Source organism: Lissotriton helveticus, chromosome 1_1 (genome assembly GCF_964261635.1).
Source record: "Lissotriton helveticus chromosome 1_1, aLisHel1.1, whole genome shotgun sequence".
Classification (NCBI taxonomy): Eukaryota; Metazoa; Chordata; class Amphibia; order Caudata; family Salamandridae; genus Lissotriton; species Lissotriton helveticus.
Window position 1 is genome coordinate 1,462,066,398 of NC_136057.1, and position 15,389 is coordinate 1,462,081,786.

Here is a 15,389-nt window from a genome sequence, read left to right on the forward strand (position 1 = left end):
AATGGACAACCCAGTGCAGGAACCAGTTAATTGAACTATGAACATAAAAAAATACCATAAATGGGCTTTCAGAGCTGCTCAAAGCTGCCAGCTTACTGAGAACTGTAGGCTGTGTGCCTATTCTCACACTTCTTCCATCACACTGCTAAGCGTTGCGTACCATTGCATGATAACCGCACCTCGGTGGTCATAACAAACCACAGGGAAACACTTCCCACATGGGACTGAAACAAAGACGTAACAATTGTTGAGTTTAGACTCGCTAACCTCCAGACTGGGTTCCCAATTCACAATGAAAACAGCGTTTTCTATAATAGGTTCATCAGCGTTTTTATTTGAAACGTTCAAGTTTGTCGTGTTTCATTTGAAGGTTTGTACAATTTTTTTATATCTTGTATTTGGCAACATAATCCAATTCTTATGCCGCAAACATCATTATAAATAATGCGCCACTTTTTTACAACACCCAATGCATTTCGGGTCGGAAACACATGACCCTTCGTCAGGGGTCTGTGGATTGAAAACAAAACAGGACCAAATTAGTCACTCTACGCGCTATCTCAATGGAAAATTAGTTTGACACATAAAGAGAAACAGAAAATAAAACACATTCGTCTGCCTGGGTACTCATTCTCTATGTTCACTGCTTATCAGCGTCAAGCATTAACTACAATCGTGCATCAATACTATTGACAGTAAATTGCAAGCCTACGCTACATGCTCTTTAACTAGGCATATATTAAACGAATAACGCGCCGTCATAACACTCACATCAATCTTAGCGCATTCGCGCCTCCAAGTAGATTCAAAATGTTTGCTTGCCGCATAACAACATAGCTTCTCATAGGTTTGATTGTATAACACGTGATCGCAGCATCCACCAATGGGGTTGGAATACTCCGATCATGTGTTATGAGTGCAATGGCTTCACCGGCTGAAATCGCCATAGTAGACGGCGGGAACTACATTACCCATGTTTCTCGTCCTAGATGATAAGGTGAAAATACGATAACATTTACTGGGCTGATGATTAAATGCTAAAACATAAATATATGCGAAGAACATGGTAAACAGAACATCAGGCTTTAAAACGAACATATTATACATTACCAACTTCGTTGGGGAACAGAAATGTGCTGAAACACTAGCTGTAACTCAGTTACATTATAATGCCCAAGTATGTTCAATACGATCATTTAAACCCCAGGGCAGGGTGGAATTAAGTCTCTTGATCCAATAAAATTCCGCTCTCAGTCTTTGTTTTATCGGATCCATGTCTGGGCGCTGTGTGATCGAGTCGATGACCATGAATTTTAATTGTGATATTTGATGATTCATCTCATTCCAATGGCTTGCAACTGATGATTTAAGATTGCATTGCCTGATGTTACTTTTATGTTCCGTAATCCGGATTTTGACTTTGCGTTCAGTTTGGCCAATGTATATTTTGCCGCACGGGCACTTGATCATGTATATACAATTAGATGTGTCACACGTACCAGAATGTTGCAATTCAATGGAATAACCTTTAGTAGGATGCGTAAAAGTTTTACCACAGATAACATTATTGCAGTGGATGCAATTAAAACATTTCGCCATGCCTTTCCATTTGGTTTTGTCTTTTACCGGAGCATTCAACAATTCTTTTAAGTTTTTTGATCTTTGGTAAGCAAAGGTAATATGCTCATCATATAGTCCTTTCAAATCAGGTTCCAACTGTATCAAATGCCAGTGTTTCATGATGGATTGTTTGATTCTGGCAGAATCTGATGAATACTTAAGTACACACACAGTTTTTTGTTGTTGAGATTGTTGCGCTTTCTGTGCTAAGAGGTCTATTCTCTTGATTTTATCTGCTTTCATCAAAGCATGTTGTAAAACTTCATTTGGATAACCTCTTTGTTTATACTTTGTTGTCTGTTGTTCAAAGGATTTGACTAATTCTTCTTCTGTGGATGTGATTCTCTTCAGTCGTATGTACTGAGACATTGGCAGATGTTTCTTCAATGGCTCTGGATTTCAAAGTTTCCATCCATCATTTGATACAGTTGGAACCTGATTTGAAAGGACTATATGATGAGCATATTACCTTTGCTTACCAAAGATCAAAAAACTTAAAAGAATTGTTGAATGCTCCGGTAAAAGACAAAACCAAATGGAAAGGCATGGCGAAATGTTTTAATTGCATCCACTGCAATAATGTTATCTGTGGTAAAACTTTTACACATCCTACTAAAGGTTATTCCATTGAATTGCAACATTCTGGTACGTGTGACACATCTAATTGTATATACATGATCAAGTGCCCGTGCGGCAAAATATACATTGGCCAAACTGAACGCAAAGTCAAAATCCGGATTACGGAACATAAAAGTAACATCAGGCAATGCAATCTTAAATCATCAGTTGCAAGCCATTGGAATGAGATGAATCATCAAATATCACAATTAAAATTCATGGTCATCGAGTCGATCACACAGCGCCCAGACATGGATCCGATAAAACAAAGACTGAGAGCGGAATTTTATTGGATCAAGAGACTTAATTCCACCCTGCCCTGGGGTTTAAATGATCGTATTGAACATACTTGGGCATTATAATGTAACTGAGTTACAGCTAGTGTTTCAGCACATTTCTGTTCCCCAACGAAGTTGGTAATGTATAATATGTTCGTTTTAAAGCCTGATGTTCTGTTTACCATGTTCTTCGCATATATTTATGTTTTAGCATTTAATCATCAGCCCAGTAAATGTTATCGTATTTTCACCTTATCATCTAGGACGAGAAACATGGGTAATGTAGTTCCCGCCGTCTACTATGGCGATTTCAGCCGGTGAAGCCATTGCACTCATAACACATGATCGGAGTATTCCAACCCCATTGGTGGATGCTGCGATCACGTGTTATACAATCAAACCTATGAGAAGCTATGTTGTTATGCGGCAAGCAAACATTTTGAATCTACTTGGAGGCGCGAATGCGCTAAGATTGACGTGAGTGTTATGACGGCGCGTTATTCGTTTAATATATGCCTAGTTAAAGAGCATGTAGCGTAGGCTTGCAATTTACTGTCAATAGTATTGATGCACGATTGTAGTTAATGCCTGATAAGCAGTGAACATAGAGAATGAGTACCCAGGCAGACGAATGTGTTTTATTTTCTGTTTCTCTTTATGTGTCAAACTAATTTTCCATTGAGATAGCGCGTAGAGTGACTAATTTGGTCCTGTTTTGTTTTCAATCCACAGACCCCTGACGAAGGGTCATGTGTTTCCGACCCGAAATGCATTGGGTGTTGTAAAAAAGTGGCGCATTATTTATAATGATGTTTGCGGCATAAGAATTGGATTATGTTGCCAAATACAAGATATAAAAAAATTGTACAAACCTTCAAATGAAACACGACAAACTTGAACGTTTCAAATAAAAACGCTGATGAACCTATTATAGAAAACGCTGTTTTCATTGTGAATTGGGAACCCAGTCTGGAGGTTAGCGAGTCTAAACTCAACAATTGTTACAGATTTAGAAGGCACGTTCATGACTACGTGCGACGACGTGGGCACCCACATGTATACTCAATTAACCTACACTAAATAGGAGTGCTCGGGATACCATTCTTTTTGTATCACTGAAACAAAGACAACACCTTTCCAACCACACATCCTCCATGGTTTAGCATGCTACCCATGTAGCTTCAGTGCCTAACCTAGGGGTAAGAAGCGCTAAATAAATATCACAATACAAGAAATGCCAGCAGGCATGTTGCGAGCTCCAGTGATAGCATTTCTAGTCACTTGATTTTTCTATCAACCACAAAACAAGTGAACCACAATGCAAAGCAGGTCTAATACATCCTCGGGACAGTGCTTTATTTTAGCCAGTGGTTGCCGATGGGGAGGCATCAGCACTTATTTTTGGGGACTGGCACTTGTTTTACTGATTTAGATGTTTTCCAAGCGGAAGAGAGGAAAAGCACACGGATGGGAAAGACGGAGGAAAATAAAGACGAAATAACCGGCTCACTGGGACAAAGCAGGAACCTGGAAGAGCAAGGTAAACAGGCAGGGCTGGTAGTGTAGCAAAGAGGCATGAGGAGAATTTAAAACCACTCAGCTTTGGTGTTCGGCCCCTGATATTTAATTGCGCCTAGCAGGGCGACCCAGCAGGGATTTAGGCACCGGTAAGCTTTCCTTTACAAATTAAGCACTGCTTCCGGACAACAGCCAACTTCTTTCAGGTGCAATACAGCTGCACGAAGTGCAATCTATTTCTCTCGTCTGATACGATACGATCAGCACCGCGTTTTCCACAGCACAAACAAACAATATGTCCGTACTTCATGGCCTCAGTAAAACTCTTCCCACATAGGTCATCATACTTCAACCAAATACCATACATGTCAACATTTTAAAAGTGGGAGTTAAAAAAAAAAGAAAATTCCGAGGGAATTTATTTTTCCCATTGACATACATTGAAGAGACACTTTTGGGCGGGAGACGGCTGAAATAACGTCATTTTGGCTTCACAAATCATGAGTCTCCCGCCTGAATCGGGTCTGTTGGCATGTATTAAATACTTGTGAAAACATGCACGCCCATCTGTAAGCGCTCCAGACATTTTGAATGCAATCATGCCACACTTGCGTCAGTTACACGCTATACAGCTGACATAACCTCTTCTTTGGTGAAAAACCGCGGTGCGTACCAGTTCCACAGCCACCCGAAATACTCCCACAAGTCGTTTAGTTGATGGGGTGCGCAGCTTTTTTGTACGGTTCATTTACTTCATGGGTGTTGGAGACCCGGCAGGCTACTTACTCAGTTCCGGATTATCAAATAGGCATAGTAGGCACTGGCCTATGGGCCCCACTCCTTTTAGGGCCCAGTGACAACGGATCAAAATACAACTTAAAGTACATAAACCAGAGACCTCAGATTCCCATCACAGTTTGTCTCTTAAAGCTCACCTTATGGCAGCTGTCGGTAAAAAGAAAATCCGGTGCATTGGGTATTAGAAGATAATTTGCGAGGGCCCCCTGAAACTCCGACTGCCTAGGGGCCTGCACAGGGTTTAATCCAGCACTGTACCTACTGGAGTGTGACAGATTTACAAGCAGTGTTCTCCTGGACTCAGTGTCTGGGGGCCAAGCCCTTCCCCTCTGAGGGCCCCCCATGCACAAGAGGGTGCTCCTCTTTCCTACTGAAAGAATTAGAAAGGTTAAAAGCAGCACACATCATGTAGGGTTTTGCTTATTTTAAAATACACCCAGTGACGCAGAGCAGTGAAGTGCCCTCTTTCTGAGGAGACAGGCCGGTGTGGGACTGAGTAGCACCCCCGAAGAGTGTAACTACAGCTGGACACTTGGAAGACGTGTCTGGAGGCCTCTGCACGTTGTTTATCTTAGCATGGCAACCGAAGGGAGATTAATTTATCTCTTACTCGAGGTGCCATAAATGGTGCTCTCCAACTGTCTCATTCAAGCAAGGCCCTTTCCTCCTTCTCCATGCTCTCTTCTGCGTGAGCTAACACCCAACGCGCTTTCTGAATTAATTTTTGCAGAATTGAGTACAAAGTGTAGAGGTAAGGTCGGAAATTATTCTATATTAGGCACATTGTGGAAAGTATTTCTAAACTTAGACCAGATACTTAATGAACCCTTGGGCTGTATTCTGAGATTTTAACCTCATCCATGCTGGTGACGAGCTCAGCTCGTCATGGAGTACAGTTGAGCTCCACTCATGACGAGCTGAGCTCGTCATGGCCGTTGGAACGTTCGCACGCGGGGCTAATTACCCCGCTGTGCTGAACGTTCTAAAAACTGGTGCGGCCGTGACGAGCGTCATGAGGGCAGCTCCGCTTTGCCTCATGACGAGCTCAGCTCGTCACCAGCATGGGGGCGCTGCGCGCGGCCCCTCTCCCCCCGCACAGGGGGGAAAACACCCGCAGCGAAGGGGTTAATGAAAATGTAAGCCTGTGTACTAGTGCTACCCAAAGCTGCAGAAGAAGCATTATTATTTGTTTAGGCCTCGCCTGCAGATAGCTTTTAGCTTTCTGTTTTGCGAAAGATATTTTGTAGACCGTACCAAAACTGGTAGGGGGCCTACAGCCCACCCATTTTTCACGATTGGTTGGCCTTCTTGTGACTCTCACTCATTTGTTTGCTTCTGGACGAGGGGCTGCATCCCCAACCTCACAGCCCTCGAAGAGAGGTGCGGGCCGGTTTGGACCCGTTTTGGGCTGCGGCCTAACGGTGGCCGCATTTTTCAAATTTTTCATAGGGTGCTTTCCCACGTCTAATTGTGTTTGGTCGAGGAGGGAGCGTTGGGGTTTCCTGGGCGGCTCACAGGAGTGGATGGGGGGCGAGTAAAAGGCATTACCTTAGCCTAGATAGCACCTGCTGCCTGCCTGCCCCAGTGGACTGCCGGTCGAACATCGCCCTGCGCGCTTGAGGACCAGGAACTTTTTAAGAAAGCATGTTCAAGGCCACAAGCGTCTTGCAAATGTAAGCACAATTGTTCCTTTTGTGTGATGACAGGGCACCCAGAGTTGAAATGTTTTAAGAAATCCAAGGAAAAAGGTGGACAGAAATTACCGGGCCTGTCCCCTGGTTTCAATAATCCCTCCAAGGTCTCACTACTGGTTATGAACCCTTGGTTAAATTAGTATCCACACCAGGAGCAGGCATACTGGTTTTCAATTTGGTTTTAGGATTCCCGCGGTAGGACTTCCGGGTCCTAAAGTTTGCAAAAATCAACAGTCATTAGTTCAGGGAGAGGAGGTGGCAAAGGGAAAGATTGACAAGAAATCGAATTTGGGAAGGGTGGCTGGGCAATTTTTCAAGCTGGAATCAAGCTCGCCTGGCTGATGAGGAGCCTTATGCCAAAACCGGTCCCAGGATGCTTGTTTCTGGATCAGGGAAGACCTAGCTTGGCATTTCGGGCTGGACTGTTCCCATGAGGCACAGGATGAAGACTGATATGCATATAACTGGGCCTGAACTGAGGAGGCGAAGTGAGCTAAAGAACGATGATGGATTCAACCCAGATCTGTGACTGGATGAGTGTCTGAAAAGTTTCAGCGCTCCTTACATCATCTCCTTGTGTTTGCTTTATTCACCCTGAGTTGGCAGGGTATGCCCAGACGTGGATCCCTTGCTCACTTGGCACTAGATTCAAGCTAGCCTGGCTGATGAGGGGTGTTACCCCGAAACTGGTCCCAGGATGCTTGTTTCCAGTTCAGGGAAGACCTAGCTTGGCAGTTCGGGCTGGACTGTTCCCATGAGGCACAGGGTCAAGACTGATTTGCATATAGCTGGGTCTGAACTGAGGTGGCGAAGTGAGCTAAAGGACGATGATGGATTCAACCCATATCTGTGACTGGGGTGAGTAAAAAGTTTCAGCACTCCGTCCATCATCTCCTTGTGTTTCCATTTGATAGGCCCCCATTTGCTGATTTTGTTTGCTGTCCCTTCAGTTCACCAAAAAGATCCAGGGAAATTTAGGTTGATTCACAATCTTTCAGCCTCTAAAGGAGCTTCTGTTAATGGCACCATAAACCCTGCCCTGACTTTGGTCACGTACGCTTCTCTTGATGGTCCCCTTGGGCTCTTAAGACAGCTAGGTCCAGGGCCACTGTTAGCTAAGGCGACATAGAGTCCACATTTCGTTTGTTGCCAGTTCAACCAGATGATTATCATATGTTGGCTTTTCAGTTCCAAGGAAAGTTCTATTACTTGTATGTGTGCGTATTTTGAACAATTCAGCACATTTCTTGAATGAGTCTTCACCCAGGTATCTGGATCTACATATGTCATTCACTATTTGGATGACTTACTGTTCTTAGGACCGGCTGATTCCGACCACTGTACCAAGTCCCTGGCAACATTTGAGGGTTTGATGTCTGAGTTCGGACTGCCCCTGGATCAGGAGAAAACTGCTAGTCCAGGATCAACATTGACTATCTTAGGGATAGAGACCGATTCCCTAAAAGGGGAATGAAGATTACCAGCGGAAAAGGTTCAAGCTTTCAGAGCGTCTCTTGAAGGTCTCCTTACATCAATTACAAGAACTTGTGGGTCAGCGCAATTTTGCTTATGTATAATACCAACGGGACATCCTTTCTCACATTCCATAGCCCAGGCTATGTCAGGCCTGCGAGATAAACACCATAGGACACGCCTGTTAGAAGATCAAAAGCAGGATTTAATTATCTGGTTGTCATTCCTCTCAGGTTTCAATGTGTCCAGGGTATGGCCTGTTCCTCCACAATCCAGTCATGATTTTGGTTTGTTCAGAGATGCAGCAGGAAACATTGTTTGGGTCTATTTTGGGCAACAAGTGGCGTGCACAGGCCTGGCCACAGGCTTAGTTTGAGTCTGCTTTGATAAAGAACATCAACTTTTTAGAACTGTTCCCAATCTTAGTGGCATTGCATATCTGGACTGACCATTTTTGCAATCAATTGCTCACATTTTGATCCGAAAACATGGCTGTTGTGGACAGCATTAATTGTCAGCATGCAACATGCAAGAAGGAGCTCATGTTGTTAATGGTGCTGGTCTTGATTTGTTTAAAGAATAACATTTTGTTTAAAGCAAGGCATGTCCTCGGAGTTTTGATTTACGCTGCTGATGCATTATCTCGTCTCAAGCTGCAGGAATTTCGGCACTACAAAAAAATAGACTCCCTCTAGACCTCAAGTTATTCTACAACCAACATAATCTAAATACATAATGTGAGCACCCAAGACAAAATTGTTTAATCAATAAACAAATACTCCAAAAATTACAAAAATATATTGTTTTATTTCATTTCTGTTATTAAAAATGTTTTCATCATTGTACTTTTTATAGATTTTTGTTTTCATAAACATCAGTTATAAATTCATCCATAATGACAAAAGAGCGAAGACAATAATTACAATATAAATAGCAAAAACCCAGGTAGAGAAATATATCAAATTCACACAACACCATTCAAACCATACTCACACACACCCAGGCAAACCTTCACATTCATAACATATCTGGGGAACTTAACTACAGAATGACTATGTAATTGGAAAGACCAAGTACAACAACTGCATATAGCAGGATATTATCAAGTCAGTGGTCGACGCGTTTCGGTGGCTGCAAATTAGTGAAATGACACCTTCCTCAGGACCTGCCAGATATGAGGCCCACACAAGGCCACTCCACCCGGGGAAAAAATGGTATCACCTGAAAGGTATAAAATACAATGAGCAAAAACTAGCCCATATACAATATATGAATACTATTAACATAGATTGGACCAATTTCCACAACAACCAATAAAACAGTCATAAATTTCATTGCTTTGACGTTGTATACTCAGAACTCATATTACATCATTTCCACTTAAAGACAACCAAGACCCAATACGCCCCTACCTACTCAGGGCTAGTATTGAGTCTGTAGAAATACACCCAGTGTTTTAACCATCACCAAAAATCATGAAAAAAACATGCACACAACATCAAATATTTGACCAGTGTTAACAATCCACAATAAACCCATTCTATTACTCTAAGGATACTTACTGTAAATAAGTTCCACTATGGTCTATTGCGATATCAACAGACATGATTGTATAGACTGACTCGGAATATGCCACTTCTCAAAAAGTGGTTGTAGGATACAGCTCTCAGATCCTGTGAGAGTGGAATACACAAGGGACATATATGTAGATATTTATATCTCTCAGGACACCCATGGATAAAACCATCCAATTAGTGCTTATGTCAATAAAGGTACTACCAAAAAACACAGGTGTGTCACCTTTCATAAAGACACTCCTCCGCAAGGCTACCCTTCTCCCCATTCAGGTAGTTTAGCAAGATGACAGCATTATCTTACCTAAGGCTCCTCAACACCGTATACTTATCCTACTGTTGCACTCACCGGAGTGGGAATAGTACATTTTATCCCTCTGCTATCCAACACTTTCCCTACAGTTGCACTCATTGGAGTGGAAATAGTAATATTTACTCATCCACCATCCAACACTTTCCCTACTGTTGCACTTATTGGAGTGGGAATAGTATGGTTTACCCCTCCGCTATCCAACACTTTCCCTACTGTTGCACTGACTGGTGTTGGAATAGTAAATGTAATTCCTCCGCTATCCAACACTTTCCCTTCTTTTGCACTCACTGGAGTGGGAAGACTTATTTTTACCCCTTCGCTATCCAACACTTTCCCAACAGTTGTACTCATTGGAGTGGGAAAAGTAATTTTTACCGCTATCCAACACTTTCCCTACTGTTGCACTGACTGAAGTTGGAATAGTAAATGTAATTCCTCCGTTATTCAACACTTTGGCTACTGTTGCACTCACTGGAGTGGGAATAGTTATTTTTACCCCTTCGCTATCCAACACTTACCCTACGGTTGCACACATTGGAGTTGGGATAGTAATTTTTACCCCTACGCTATCCAATATTTTCCCTACTGTTGCACTCACTGGAGTGGGAATAGTAATTTTTACCCCTTCGCTATCCAACACTTATCCTACTGTGGCACTCACTGGAGTGGGAATAGTAATTTTACCCCTACTCTCTCCAACATTTTCCCTACTGTTGCACTGACTGGAGTGGGAATAGGAATTTTTACCCCTTCGCTATCCAGCACTTATCCTACTGTTGCACTCACTGGAGTGGGAATTGTACATTTTATGCCTCCGCTATCCAACACTTTTCCTACATTTGCACCCATTGGAGAGGAAATTGTAATATTCATTTATCTACTATCCAACACTTTTCCTACTGTTGCACTGACTGGAGTTGGAATAGTAAATGTAATTCCTCCGCTATCCAACACTTACGCTACTGTTGTCACTGGAGTGGGAATACTTATTTTTACCCCTTCGCTATCCAACACTTTACCTACTGTTGTACTCAAATCGAATCAAATATAACTATATTCGGTTTCAAGGAAGAAAACCATAAAAGTACATAAGTTCAGCAATACAATTCAAGGCTTACACAAGCTCTTTAGAAACAGAGAACAATTGCTAAAATCCCACATCAATTATAAATAGACAATAAAATATAAGTGATTAAAATCTGGTCTAGGACGAAGCACATTAAGAAGATTCAGTAATACATTTTAAAATAATAGTAACAACTACAACAGCTAATAATGTTTTCTAATGGCAAGTGCTGCTTTAATAAAATTAGAGACCCCAATACATAGTTCAAGTGTGGCAAGGGAATGCAGACAATTAAAAGCATCAATATAGGAAACTGGTCTCATTTTTTTAAGGATCAGAACTAAAAATGTCCTCCTAGGTTCCTGATATAAGGTGCGAAAGAGCATAAAGTGCGCTGTGCTTTGAATTGCCAGGTTGTCACAAGGACAGAGTAGAGATGCCTTCAAGGGATGTGATTTAATTGAAACTCAATTGTTTAGTCTAACTTAGTAAGAGGAGAAATCAATTAACCTCATGTGTAAATCATATATTACTATACAAAAGATCTATTCATTTGAATCATATTCAACAAAAAACAAACACATGAAACATAAAAACAACGAAACACAAAGGTGTATATACAAAAGGATTTTATCAAAAAAGTTCTCAGATCAGCAATAAATCAGAAAAGCAGGTAAGGAAATGCTGGTGTAAGTGGCGTATTAATAAACTAATAAACAACACAGCAAAACCTAAAAAGAGCATCTATCCCAAACAAATAATGAATCAAACACTGCAGGGATAAGACGAATGTCGACGTTTCGGTCTCTTAGAACAAAATTATCGAGACCATCCTCAGGACTGTTGTCAGTTAAACACTGCTGAAGGCTGTAATGTAATCTGCAACATAAATGTTTACAATTACATGTCTGTCATAGTTCAAGCAAAATAATCCATACACCCATGTGACAAACCTAACTACAGAAATACGTGACTTACTGAAAATGACATAACAAACACATTTCATATTTACAAAATACACATATATTACGACACCAATTTGAAAAAGCAAAAACATTGCTCAAACTTTGTAACCCCTAGGACTAATTTATATCTGCAAGAGGGTAGAGTTGGTCATGTACATGTTCATGGAACTTATATCATTTAGACAAACAAAATGAAGAACATGGCGAAGATGATATCTACATGTATTAGGGACAGTCAAATAGATGTAGTTCAAACACTTAGCCCTATTAACTCAACCGTTTGAGCGACCTCATACATCAATGTTTCCATACATATAAGTCGCATATCAGCGAATAATGCATTATTCGCTGATATGCGACTTATATGTATGGAAACATTGATGTATGAGGTCGCTCAAACGGTTGAGTTAATAGGGCTAAGTGTTTGAACTACATCTATTTGACTGTCCCTAATACATGTAGATATCATCTTCGCCATGTTCTTCATTTTGTTTGTCTAAATGATATAAGTTCCATGAACATGTACATGACTGTGGAAGACCGGTGGTCCCTACCTCGTCGGAAGGGCGTTGTAGACGGGGGGGCCACACCCCCACACCGGGAGGAACAGCGTCCCTTGGTCACCGGACATCCTCTCTTCGCCCACAGGATCCGCTAACCCCCAAAGACCCGGAAACAGAACAACAGGAAACCGGAAGCGGAACTCCTGCCGACGTCCCAGAACCCGACCCATCAGGAACCGGAAGCACGTCCAGTGTGATCCGCCGGGAACACAGAAAAGACGGCAGGAACGGGGAAACAGCGTTCAGCCCAGCGGACTCGTGGCAGGAGACAGCGAACGGCGCGGAACCCCCGACGGAGAGCAGAAGGAAGGAGGAGAGCGGAGAGGAGACGGAGATCGGAGAAGAGGACGAGGAAGAAGACCTGTGGACGGAGGATTGGTGGCGACCTCCGGAGGTGGCTGGAGAGCGGCCGTAACTCGGATGAGAGTTACGGCGGGGCACGTGAGTACACTCTATCCTTCTCCGTGTCCCCTAGTGTAAATATTGTAATTGCCTGTAACATACTGTATATAGAGCCTCACGAGCACCCTGCACTCGCCTTAGTCATTAAGAGACGTATCACGAGCACTGTAAGTAACTGCCTCGCACTTATCCCGGACACCTCCCATCACACTACCCTCCTGCTTGCTGATTGGTCTTGTCCCTACCTACCCTTCCCACCTTCCCCACTTTCGTGACCTGGCCCTTCACTTCCCGGTGACGGTGGAAGTACTCAGTAGTCCTTACTGGACGGGACTAACCCCTGTACTCTCTCTCTTACATATCTCCGAGGAGACCCATCAACCGGCCGAACCCTGACGACAACAGCCCCCGCAGAGGACCACAACCCGGAGATCCACACAACATCCCCACCCTCCCGGCTGGGAGCTTCTCGGAGGCACTTCTTCCCTGCAAACTCTTTTGATCCAGACTTTGTGTGCACTGTCAACGAATAAATCCTTGAACATAGCTCACTACATTCGGCCTCCCCGCCTGTTATTCCGGTCCGCCCAGCCCAAGGTCTCACAGGTGGTGTCAGAAGTGGGATCCGCCGGAAGCATGGAGGCCGCCGTCAAACACCTAGCAGAGAGCCAAGAGCAGCTTGGTAAAATGATGGAACGCTTCCTGAAAACCGCGGAAGACGATCGGGGTCAACTCCATGACGTCCTTAAGGGACAGGGGACCGCTCAGGATCAAGCCCTTGAAAAACTGACCACAGTCATGGGGCAACAAAGGCCCACAACCTCCCTACCATCAGTCGTCCTCCAAAAATATGTCCCGGGTGAAGACCCAGATTATTTTTTTACAAATTTCGAGCGCCTGGCTCAGGCAGCAGCGTGGCCTGCGGATCGCTGGGGCCACTATCTGGGGCCTCTATTGACTGGTGAACTGCAGGCAGCGTATCAACAGGCCAATGTCCAGGGCCTGACTCCCTACCAAGACATAAAGACTTGTATTCTAGAGAGACTGGGAATCGATGACGAAACGTATAGGGTTCGTCTGCGACAGGCCAAAGAGGGTCCCCAAGAGACGCCACGGGCTCTCTCATTCCGGATACAGGACCTGGCAAACAGATGGTTGAAACCTGCCACAGCCACTAAAGAGGACATCCTCTCAAAAATATATCTGGAGCAATACCTGGCGTCTCTCCATCCGGCCACCCAAAAATGGGTGAGACAACACGCCCGCCTGACCCTGGACAGTGCGGTGGAGATAGCTAGTGCCTATAGTAGAGCCCAAGAGTCACAACGGGTCAAAGAGGAACCTCATCCCCGGATTCCACACGGCAGCCACGCACGTCCCCAAAGACTTCCTCCCGCGGCCAGAAGACCAGATCCTGCTCCCCTGATGCCCTACCCCGTCATGCCTCGACCTAACCCACCTGGTCCTCAGTGCTATCACTGCGGAGGGTATGGCCACATAGCTCGTGTGTGTCCCCAAAGAGAGGAGCCCATGGACATAGGGATGGCCCGGAATTATGTATGTCTTACCGGTGAAGTCAGCCCTCCGCCGTTCCGCTGCCCAGTGAGAATAGAGGGACACCGGCTGATGGCATTGGCCGACACAGGATGTAGGCATAGCGTCCTCCGACCCCAGGAACTACCCCATCCTGTCGGACCACTAACTGGAACGGTCGCTATCAAGTGTGTCCATGGAGACACCCAGAGTTATCCGACGGCCCAAGTACGGGTACAACAACAGTCCGATGAAGGTAGAATGTTAACAGTCGGTTTGGTTCCTAATCTCCCTGAACAAATCATATTAGGTAGCGACTACAGTGGTCTTCCCCACCTCCTGAAAGACACCACGGACTCCCTAAAGAGGTGGTGGGCGGAGGCCCCGTTTCCCCAGGGTTCTCCATCAGCAGACTCTCCTTCAAAACCTGGAAAGACCAAGAAGCAAAAGAAAAGAGAGAAAAGGACTTTTACTGGGGCTTATCCAGCTCAGGTTGATGTTCACCCCTGGGAAACTGACCGCGAGTTCCGAGCCACCCAGCAAGAGGACCCCGTGCTGCAAGAAGCCTGGAATCGTGCTCTGGACAATGAGGATCCCCTGCATGTAGGTCCTTACTTCTTTCGAAAGAATGGTCTCCTCTACAGAAAAGGGGGGCCACAGCTCCCCGCCCAGTTAGTCATCCCAGGATTGTTTCGAGACAAAGTCCTATATCTGGCCCACAGTCACCTGCTGGGAGGGCACTTCAGTGATGAAAAAACGGGGCAAACAATCCTTGCAAAATTCTACTGGCCGGGCGTACATGGTCAAATAAAGCAGTACTGTAGGGAGTGCCCGGTCTGCCAGAAAAATAGCCGGTATCGGCCCCCCCGAGTCCCGCTCCAGCCCCTTCCTCTTATTGATGTGCCTTTCTCCCGAATAGGGATGGACCTGATAGGACCCCTGTTGCCCTCTAGGAGGGGGTGTAGATACGCCCT

At 44.3% G+C, this 15,389-nt stretch overlaps 1 long non-coding RNA gene across 1 annotated transcript in view; it reads right to left on the minus strand.

Moving 5' to 3' along the window:
* Positions 1-8,853: 8,853 nt before the first annotated feature.
* LOC144827966 (uncharacterized) overlaps positions 8,854-15,389 on the minus strand; it is a 67,607-nt gene continuing 61,071 nt past the window's right edge. Inside the window, exons 3-4 of the long non-coding RNA XR_013610396.1 lie at positions 9,562-9,672; positions 8,854-9,220 (exon numbers count right to left, since the gene is read on the minus strand). This is a non-coding gene — a long non-coding RNA (uncharacterized LOC144827966). The remainder of the gene's footprint in view (positions 9,221-9,561; positions 9,673-15,389) is intronic.